This window comes from Polyodon spathula, chromosome 19 (assembly GCF_017654505.1).
Source record: "Polyodon spathula isolate WHYD16114869_AA chromosome 19, ASM1765450v1, whole genome shotgun sequence".
Classification (NCBI taxonomy): domain Eukaryota; kingdom Metazoa; phylum Chordata; class Actinopteri; order Acipenseriformes; family Polyodontidae; genus Polyodon; species Polyodon spathula.
In genome coordinates, this window is record NC_054552.1 from 23,427,838 (window position 1) to 23,439,565 (window position 11,728).

Consider the following 11,728-nt stretch of genomic DNA (forward strand, 5'->3'; position numbering starts at 1 on the left):
CTTTACAGTTAGTTAAGTGTATTCAATAAAGGCCATTTATATTGTTCTGTCAGACTTGGGAGAATCTGCTCCCCTCTAGCTCCTTTCTTCCTAGCAACAGCTGTGCCATTGCATTCACACACCATATGTTGAACACAGTGAGTGAACGGTGCGTAAAGCAAAGAGAGTGCTATGAACTCATTGACTGTGAGACCCCTGTCAAAGGGGTCAAACCATCTTAGTTTAGTGGTAGGGGAGAGTTGCCAAACAACTTATATTAACCACACATGCTTTAAGCAGCTGGAACTTTTAAAAGATTCCTATAAAACACTCTTCTATAGAATGTTGTAGCATTGTGTTACACTGTAGTGCTACGGCATATTAATTCAAACTGTCTGCATATGTAAAAAAAAAAGATGAAGGGCCATATGATTTGAAGGGAATGTCCAGTCCCAGCACAAAGTAAAGGAAGATTTAGAGAATTGTATGAACTCACTATTGGAACAACAGGACCGTGAACTGTTCAGAATGTTAACAGTACAATGTTTGTATCTGTTCCAGAACTGGGTGTTTTTGTTTAGTTGTGATTAGTTACTAAAACGGCTTTAAAATATTTTTTTCTGTACATACCACATGCTAAAGCTGTTGGCTTAGGTTCTGGGTGGACACCTTCCTATCAACCAGAACTGCACTATCTAACCTGTTAATCTGGTCATATCTTTGTCAGGAACATTACCTTCGTGTCAGTGGGTTTGGAGCACTCCTGCACAGCACTGTTATGATTTCCATTCTCGAATCTGTCCTGTTTGTTTAAATAGGTCATGCTGGGTTGTAGTTGTGCAATGTTTGGACAGACATAGTCTGGACAGAGCTTTATCATAAATAGTTTTGTAAAGGTTTAAATGTTTTACATCTTAATATGTCTGTTTTAACATGATGGCTGGTGGAATATTAATGTTGTATTGCAAACAAGGGGTAGTTACTGTATAGAGTAATACTATCGTAGTATATATTAGAAGAGTCTTAAAAGTGAGTAAAGACTAAAGATACAAAGTAAAAAAAAATCAGCCGAGACTGCTGCAGGATTAGGCTGCACATTCTTTTTTATTTTTAAAGAGCAGGTAGACATGTGACCTGCCTAATGTGGGAGGTCAGAAATGTATGTTTTCCCTCAGGACTCTTAAACATGTCAATGCAGCACTCCCTGTGGATCCCCAGCTAAGATCAGAAACTTGTTACTGGCAGGATCCGAACCAGCTTGCATGATGTGCCCTTCACTACAAATGTGTGTGTGTCCGTTCTTTCTGTAACTGATTTGCCATGGAGTGTCGCTTCTAATACTGATAAGCACTGTGGCTAGCTCTAATAGAAAATGCAGGGCATTGTTTATTACTGGGATCTGAGCAAAATACATTATCTGCTGTCAAATGAAAAGCAGAGTTTTGAAGTGCAGATGGAATACATTGTGGGGAGTTTCAGCTAAGAAGCTCTTTGTGCTAAAAGCGATGAAAACAAACAGTGTTCATAAAACAGAGAGCAACATTCTCTGCAGAAGCAGCTGAAAGATTCAGTAGCTTCAAATAACATTTTCTAAAAAAAGAAAGAAATTTGAATCAAAATGATTGTAAAAATCAGAAAAGACAAGGGGATTGTGAGGCGTGTGAGTACAAATGGATTTTCCAGACAGTGATTTACGTGTAACAATTAATTTTATTTAATATTACACGAAAAAAAAGAAAAATAATAAAGAAGGATGTGAGGGAGGGAGTGCGGGAGTAATCAAAAATAAAGGAACGGAAGCCTCTTAGTCCTCTTCGCGTTCTGCTTAAATCCAGAAATAAAACAAAAAGGAATAAAAACAGAAAAGAACCAAGTTAGTAAGGCCTCCGTTCGTGACACAGTCCAAACTCCCAAGTACTTCCCTCCAGCCTTTTTTTCCCCGCCTCTATTCCTTAGGACCAACCCCGAACACAGTAGCACGTTCCCTTTAGTATGCAAACCCCGCCCCGGTAGTCAGTGGATCACCAATCCCAAACTGACAGGTATCCTTAATTTCACTTGACTCCAGTGGCTGGAATTTACATACTCGTACTTCCGCCCCTCACCAAGGTGCCGCCCCTCAAAAAGATGACTTTTGTCATGGTCACAAGACCTTGGTAAGGGAAATCCCGAGTTGGTTTGATGCCTTCTACTGTTGGGAGGCTGAATTGCAGACCGAAACCCCTTTGACTCATCACATATCCCACCCCTCAGAGTGGAGCCGAAGGAACACTCGGAAACCTCTAACCCCTCCTTTTCCCCTCCCTCCCGGGAAAAAAAATCAGCGTTTTGATGTAACTTACCTGCACGATGCCTTATTTGAAAGGCGAAGGGTTGGAGCGCCAGGTACCACCGCGTAATCCTAGCGTTTGAATCCTTCATTGTGTCTAACCACTTTAAAGAAGCGTGATCTGTGATGAGTACAAAGGGTCGTCCCAGAAGATAGTATTTTAAGGACTCCACCGCCCATTTTACTGCCAGGCATTCTTTCTCTACCACAGAGTACCTTTGTTCTCTCGGCAGTAACTTCCGACTAATATATAATATCGGGTGTTCTATACCATTTTTTTCCTGGGACAGAACCGCCCCCAGACCAGTCTGTGATGCATCGGTCTGAAGGATGAACTCTCGGCTGAAATCCGGGCTTACTAATGCTGGGGCCTGACTCAAATTAGTTTTAATAGATTCAAAGGCTGTCTGACACTCTGCACTCCACTTAATTTTATTTGGAGCGTTCTTTTTAGTGAGATCAGTGAGAGGGGCGGCTATAGTGGAAAAGTGTGGAATAAAGCGGCGGTAATAACCAGCCAATCCCAACAATGATCTCACCTGGGTTTTTGTGGTAGGTACCGGTGAATCCAACAAAGCCTGGACTTTTGAAACCAACGGTTTCACTCTACCCTTACCCATTATGAAACCTAAATATTTTGTTTCTTCTTTTCCAATAGCGCACTTTGCCATGTTCGCTGTGAGTCCCGCCTTCCTCAGAGACTGTAGGACGGCTTTTAATCTACTCAAATGTTCTTTCCAGGAAGAACTGTATATGACTACATCATCGATATATGCAGCTGCATACTCTCGATGAGGTTGTAATACCCTGTCCATCAGTCTCTGGAAAGTTGCGGGAGCTCCATGAAGTCCGAACGGCATAGTACAAAATTGAAAAAGACCATCTGGGGTTGAGAATGCCGTTTTCTCACGAGAGGCTTTTGCTAATGGAATTTGCCAGTATCCTTTCGTCAGATCCAAAGTTGAAATAAACCGAGCTCGCCCCAGCCTGTCTAAGAGTTCATCTACCCGAGGCATGGGATATGCATCAAACTTAGAGATAGCATTCACCCTCCTAAAGTCTATACATAACCGTAGTGACCCATCTGGTTTGTCTATTGGTACAATTGGGCTACACCACTCACTTCGGGAAGGTTCAATTATCCCAAGTTTCAACATACACTCCACCTCCCTCCGGACAGAATCTCTCCGACTTTCTGGAATGCGATACGGTCTCTGTCTAACTCTCAGACCTGGCGGAGTGATAATAGCATGTTCAATCAAATGCGTTCTTCCAGGCACGTTAGAAAACACATCACCAAACATTTTGATTAAATTGCTTACCTCTTTGCGTTGATCAGGAGTTAATTGTTCCCCCATCGGAACCCCAGCTGCTGATACTGGCTCAATTGAGGGTCCATAGTCCTCTCCCTCCTGTTTGGGAGATATAAAATGGACCTCCCGTTCTTTCCACGGTTTGAGGAGATTAACATGATAAATTTGATTTTCCTTCCGACGCCCAGGCTGTCGGATCTCATAATTAACTTTTCCAATTGCTCGAATGACCTCAAAGGGACCCTGCCATTTAGCAAACAACTTAGATTCTGATGAGGGAAGCAACAACAACACTTTGTCTCCAGGTCGAAAGTTCCTAATTCTTGCATTTTTATTGTAGCTTTGCTGCTGCTTCTGCTGTGCCACTTTGAGATTGTCATGTGCCAATCGACCGACTAATTCTAAGCGATCGCGTAGCTGTAATACATATTTCACTATATTTTTAGAGTCTTTTGACTGTTCTTCCCAGCCTTCTCTTATGAGATCCAAGATACCCCGCGGCTGCCGACCGTACAAGAGCTCAAACGGAGAGAACCCCGTTGAGGATTGTGGTACCTCACGAACTGCAAAGAGCAAGTAGGGAAGCAGTTTAGCCCAATTACGTTTCTCCTGATCTACAAAGCGGCGCAACATACTTTTTAAAGTCTGATTAAATCGTTCAACAAGCCCATCCGTTTGAGGATGAAAAACTGAGGTTCTAATTGAACGGATTTTCAATAATTTATATAGTTGCTGAATACAGTCTGACATAAAATTAGTGCCCTGATCAGTGAGAATTTCTTTCGGGATTCCCACCCTAGAAAATATTTTAACCAATTCATTTGCTACTACTTCTGCACTCATAGAGCGTAAGGGAACAGCTTCTGGATATCGTGTTGCGTAGTCCACTACTACTAAAATATACCGATATCCTGACTCTGCTCCCTCCAGAGGGCCTACTAAATCTACACCAATCCTCTCAAACGGTACTCCAATAATTGGCAGTGAGACCAGAGGTGCGGGGCGAACTAACTTAGGGGCAGCTAATTGACATTCCGGACACTCAGATACATACTTCCGCACAAGACCATAAACCCCTGGCCAAAAAAACCGGGCCAGAATTCGTTCCTGAGTCTTTTCAGTTCCCAAATGACCTGAAAATGGAATGTCATGCGCCAATCTCATGACTTCTGACTGAAAAGGCCTAGGAACCAATAACTGTTTTACGAGCTGTCCCGTCCCGGGAGCCCGGGTTATTCTATATAATAAGTGCCCAGATACAGAAAAATGCGGAAATACCACTGGTTGTCCTTCCTGCATATCCTTCCCCTCAACATATCTAACCTGTTTCCAAGCATACTGTAATGTGGGATCATTTTGTTGTTCATAGCCCAGGTCAATATCTCGGTCCCAATGATTAGGTACGCTGAGAGGAGTGTCTTTTATTATGTGACCTTCCACATCAGTAACCTCGCAGCCCCGGTCACACTGAACACCTACTCCTTTACCCTGCCGTTTACAAGATTGGTTTACCTTTGAGTCAGACCCCTCCCCTTGTCGTCTCAGAGTTCCCTCATATTTTTCCACCCTGCGCTCTCTCTTTGTTTTTCTCGGGCGGATTTTAGGGTTAAACAGGTCGGATTGTAACGGGAAAATCTCGCCAATTGTTTTCTCCCGTTGCTTAGATTGTCCCCTGGTAGAAACTAAGACCATTTCCCGACCTAAAATACGATCAAAAAACGGCCAGTCTCTTCCCAGGAGAACAGGGTATGGTAAACATTGCGCTACAGCCACTTTAACGTAAGCTGAGTAACCATCAACAGTAAGTCTAACTTTAGTGGTGGGATAAACCCGAGTTTCTCCATGGATACATGAGATAGCCACTTTACCCTGTGGCTCCCAGGTTACCCCCTCCAAAAGAGCTTGTCGAATCAATGTTTGTGCACACCCAGAGTCTGCAAATGCATTAGTACTCTTATCCCCGACCTGTACTCTTAATTGATAAGGGCCCTCCCAACATTCCCCAGTGTTCTTACCTGTTACTGCCGACCAGGATCTTCTTGCCAGGTCTACCTCCATCATTGGACAATCCCTGGCTATATGTCCGGGCTCATTGCATCGGTAACAAACTGGGGTAGAAGGCACCAACGGGGTTTGCTTGTCCTGTGAGTCGGTGACCGACAGGTTAGGGGGTTTTTCTCTCGCCCAAGATGGGGCTAACCTCGACCTCCATGGTCTGAAGGTCTGGTTACCTCCTCTGGGCTTCACTGATGGGTTGGTCCTGGTTAGTTTAGGCGCAGGAGTGGGGTCAGAGGCGGCGCCTTCCTTCGCATCCTCATAAGCCTCCGCCAGGATGATGGCCTTCTCGAGAGTGGTAGGTTGATTCCTTTTAACCCACTCCCAATTTCCTGGCGGTAGTATGGAGGTGAACTGCTCTATAGCGATCTTCTGCACCAGTTCTTGGGGTGTGTGTTCTTCCGGTTGCAGCCACCGGGTGCACTGATCCAGGAGATACTGTCCCGCAACCCGGGGCCGCACCCCCTTGGACAGCTGGTATTCCCGGAAACGGCGCCGGTATGTTTCTTCCGTGATCCCGAGGCGTGAGAGAATGGCTTCTTTTACTTTTATATAATCCGCGGCCTCCGAGGCCATCAAGGCTCTATACGCTGCTTGCGCTTGTCCTGTCAAACAGGGTGCCAATTTCATGGCCCAGTGTTCCTTGGGCCACCCTGCTGCTTCTGCCACTCTCTCAAAGGTGACCAAGAACGCCTCAGGATCATCTTCCGGAGTCATCTACTGTAGCTTTGGTTGTGAAGAAAACATCCGGGCAACCGCTGTTTCCGCCGCTGGTGTCGAGATTTTCTCTACCAGCTGACCAAAGAACTGGGCGAGCTGTTCCTGGTGCCGTGCTTCCCTCTCCTCTCGCTTCTCCTCCTGCTCCCTAAACATCGCCAAAACTGTAGCTGGATCCATCTCCCACAATGACACCACGTGTGAGGCGTGTGAGTACAAATGGATTTTCCAGACAGTGATTTACGTGTAACAATTAAAATTTTATTTAATATTACACGAAAAAAAAAAAAGAAAAATAATAAAGAAGGATGTGAGGGAGGGAGTGCGGGAGTAATCAAAAATAAAGGAACGGAAGCCTCTTAGTCCTCTTCGCGTTCTGCTTAAATCCAGAAATAAAACAAAAAGGAATAAAAACAGAAAAGAACCAAGTTAGTAAGGCCTCCGTTCGTGACACAGTCCAACCTCCCAAGTACTTCCCTCCAGCCTTTTTTTTCCCCGCCTCTATTCCTTAGGACCAACCCCGAACACAGTAGCACGTTCCCTTTAGTATGCAAACCCCGCCCCGGTAGTCAGTGGATCACCAATCCCAAACTGACAGGTATCCTTAATTTCACTTGACTCCAGTGGCTGGAATTTACATACTCGTACTTCCGCCCCTCACCAAGGTGCCGCCCCTCAAAAAGATGACTTTTGTCATGGTCACAAGACCTTGGTAAGGGAAATCCCGAGTTGGTTTGATGCCTTCTACTGTTGGGAGGCTGAATTGCAGACCGAAACCCCTTTGACTCATCACAAGGATATATATATATATATATATATATATATATATATATATATATATATATATATATATATATATATATGAGCCCCTGTCAAATTCCTCTTTCTTGTCAACGTTTAAATAAAAAAATAGAAAGGTTGGCCTTAATGTTTTTACAGTAGTAACTGTACAGTGTAAGGTTATTTATATATTATTCAGTGGTAATTCATAATCTATTTCATATACACTAATGTTGTACATATACAGACTTGTACACATTAATATTGCAGTCATTTATTTGAACCTCTCTTGAAATGCTTCCTGTTCTGACTTCTGATTCGCTTGCTTTTGCCTTGTTTAATACACTTATTAATGCATATCATTTGTTAACAATGCAGAGTGATGCCTAAATAAAAAGGTAACCTAAGGACAACACATACTGTGAGGTTGCTGAAGAAAGATGGGTTATTCAAGTGTCATTCACTTGTGTGAGGTTTACTGGCTGATAGGAACAGGTGACTGCAAGGACGGGCTTTATTGTAATACTAAAACCCTGAGATTCTTTATTGATTTACTTTATAGAAGGTTTTGCATGACAGTCCTTGTGATCCTGTGTGAACCTGGCTGCTTGTGTAGGGTGTACAAAGTGACTGTACATGCCAGACTTCAGCCTGGAATCATTAGTACTGGACAGGCAAAACAATTAACAATCTGTCCTTTTCCTTAAGTTGTTTCCAAAACAAATGATTGTTTTTTTCTTGTATGTGTTTGTGTTCTTCCAAAGTGTTTCAATCTTCAGTACACAAAATAATTTAAAAGCTTGCAGTTTTGTAAAAATATGAATCATGTAACAAGTCTTAAATGTATTTTATTTTAGTTTATTTCATTCATGTAGCACCTGAGATCATAGACCCTAAGGTACTTTACTGAAAACATAATACACACAGCATAATAAAGCATTAAAATAGCATAAAAAAGATGATATTAAAAAGACTATTTTATAAAAGTAAATACATTTCCGGTTATGTATATTAAAACAAACCCAGTAATACTGAAAAGGCCTGTGTATTTAAATAAGTCTTCAATCTTGGAATGTATGGGACCAACAGCTCTTATAAATAACTGGGTGCTAATCCATTAAGAGCTTTATAAGTTAAAAATAAAATCTTAAAATCAATTCGAAATTGCACAGGAAACCAGTGTAAGGAGGCCAAGACAGGAGTAATATGTTCACCTTTTCTGCTTTTAGTTAGAATTCTTGCAGCAGCATTCTGAATAAGCTGCAAGTGAGACACCAAATACTTTGGAATCCCAGAAAAAAAAGTGCATTACAATAGTCGATTCTCCATGAAACAAAGGCATGCATTAGCCTGTCAGGATCAGATACAGAAATAATAGATCTAAGTTTAGCTACATTTCTCAAATAATGAAAAGATGCTTTAGTAATTTTCCTATATGGGACTAAAAAAGGATTTCAGCAGTTTAGCTGGTATTCCTATGATTATAATACAGTAAAGAAAAAGGAATTATCCTAAAGCAACCCCCATTCTCATTCTTGAATTTTTTTGCTGCGTATAAATGATTAAAGTCATTTATTTCAGGCCGTTTTGGACAAAAGCCATTCAGCTGTGTAAAAAGAAATAAATAGCAGTAAACTTGTTATTTTTCAAAAATTCTCTGGATGATGTCATGGATGAACTAGAAAAATACATAACGGTAGTGTGTGTATGTATGTATGCATGTGTGTATGCATGTGTGTTAAATTGCCTTTATTAAAGGCACTTTTATTCCAGTAATGTACAAGATTAAAAATAGGTCAAAATGTATTGACTAATAATAATAATCTTTATTTCTATATAGCGCCTTTCATAGTAGACCACCATTACAAAGCACGTTACTAGATATGAGATTACGGTGCATCAGCTGCAGAGACACTTAAAACAACATCTCACCCGAAAGATGGAGCACAAGGAGTGGGTGAGGGTCACACAATAAGTCAGTGGCTGAGGTGGGATTTGAATTAGGTACCTGGTGGTTATAACCCTGTTTCTTTAACCACAGGACAACACAGCATTGTCGAACACAAAATGAACCTTTGTAAGCATGTAACTAAGCTAACTGTTAACAGTTTTTTTTTTTTTTTTTTTTTTTAAGCATGACCCTCCCCAACTAATAAAGCTATACAACAAGCCTGATGTCTCATATGAAGCACTTGCAGTCTTCTCCTTAGCCATTTGTAAATGAAGCTACAGTACAAACTGACTCCCCCACCACCCTCCCCAAGGCTATCCTACAGAAAAATAGCTGGATTGATTCCCTGTGCTTTCTGATATTCAAAACTTGGGATGGGTTCCAGACACAGGAATTACACCCCAGAATGGCCTCGCTAACTTACGTAACTGTATGACAACATCCTTGGGACTCGTATATTTTAGTTTAGAATGCAAAAAACGAATATGGCTTGACACACAGATATGATAATAGACCGGACAAAGCCGGATTTTTACCTGCAGGAGAGTCCATGAGTGAGGCTCATGCTTGCAGGTCTTTCTGCTTGATTGACTGATTGTCAGTCAGGTCTGGCTACCGTCAAACATTTTACAAATTGCGATCTCTTTGGAATCCACATTTTTGTTTAAAACTGAATTCATATATTCGTTTTCAAAATGTAAAGTGGATTCACCAACTTATCTTTAAAATAATAATAATGATAATGCAAACAAATAATACATTCTGAAATGACACCGAAATATATACATAGTTTTAAAAAAGCACTTATTTATACCATATTATTTATTTATTTTAATTTGCTGCTTTAGAATTTAGTCCTTATGAGGGAGACTTGCTAAGGTGTCATGACAGCTTCTTCCTAACATCTCCTGACCTTAAGCAAGACTACTAATTAATTTGAATAGAAACCTGACCAAGTGGTGACAAGCTTATTAATCCTCTTGCCCCCACCCCCATATATTGTAAATATTACTGAACCTTCATTGCTCGTCCTAAAATAATTATTTGTAGGTAATACCTCCTCCTGCTTTTGATGCTTATAATTTCTCAACACTCCCTTGAAGACACCCCTCCTGGCTGACGATTCTCTTAACGTCATTGTCATGACCTCTAGTCTGCATTGACTCCAAGGCTGACCCTGGCAGCACACAGCCTGCTGTTAAACCACTCCATTCTACCCTTATCAGCAAAATTCAATATAGAACAAAGAAGGAAACAAGACAGGGATGTAGCCATTTTAAAATGCTAACAGATACAAAAAATAGATAGGTCAGTATTGAAATCTAGAAATCTTTGCACTAGAGTCTATGAAGGATGCTGAAGTAGTAAGGGAGGGAATTATGCAACGATTTATAAAGCAAATTTTCCCCCAGCATCATGTGTATGCGTCTGTGGTGGACTGCTGTGGAATTACATAACTGTGTTGAAATGTATACCCCGGTCACATTACACAGCCTCGGAGCTTGATATGATAGCCTGGTGTCGCTTGGATTTTACTGACAACATTTCAGACATTTACACCCACTGTCAGCATTACATTGTAATCCTTTTGCCACAAACAATTGTGAGTCAAGCAGGGCTGTCTATGTGAGGAGTCAGTATTTGCAACAGGGGCTGGGCTTACCCTCCTCAGAGAGCAACACATGTGTCAGACACAATGTTTTTGTAGGAAAGCAACCAGAGGCTGAAATCAAAGGTCCTGCTGCTCTTAGAAAAGCATTGTGTGCCTGTGTTGTAGCTGTTAACCTTTCACTGGTAACTGACTCATTTCAGACAGGATTACTAATATCAACACCAGTAGATAAATAGCTCTATTCGGCCTTGTGATAAAGAAGCCATTATTTAGTAGGCAGGGTTTAGCTTGGTTAACTAACCAAATCTCTTTTATTTTTAATTTTAAATATAATATATATAATATATATATATATATATATATATAATATATATATATATATATATATATATATATATATGAAGATTCCACTGGCTGGTCTTATCGAGTCAGTGTCTTGAGCAATCTTGTAACACAGAACTCGTTACATTGTCCAATTGAATCATGTACAATATTTCCTATCATGTACAATATTCTTTCTTTTACAGGGGCATTCTGCAGTATTGCCATTGACCCAGAAAGGGCATTTTGTAAGATATTTTTAAACTCTTAATTCTAATTATTATATCCAAATTAAAAAATAAAAAAGAAATTAAATAAATAAAAATAAAAAACACTTGTGTAATGTAAACTGTGAACTTATGTTATCAGGCTTCTAACAGGAGCTCACTTTATCTTTACTCCTAATTAGAAAGGCAGTTAGAAAACTAGCTTTTCATTTGGTTGTAATTAAAAAGAAAACAGGGGGAAAAGTCAATTTGTAAAGCTACCCAGTTCATTATGTTAATAAATATACAGGCAGTAGGTTCGCCCTGGGATCATGGTGTTCCTACACCCTACTGACTAGGACTAATTGTAGTTTTTGCACCTAAATGTGAAGCTGGCAGTTTCAGCTGGGGTGCCCAGTGTTTAAAATCTGTCTGTTTTTACATATAAATGCAATGACTCAATGG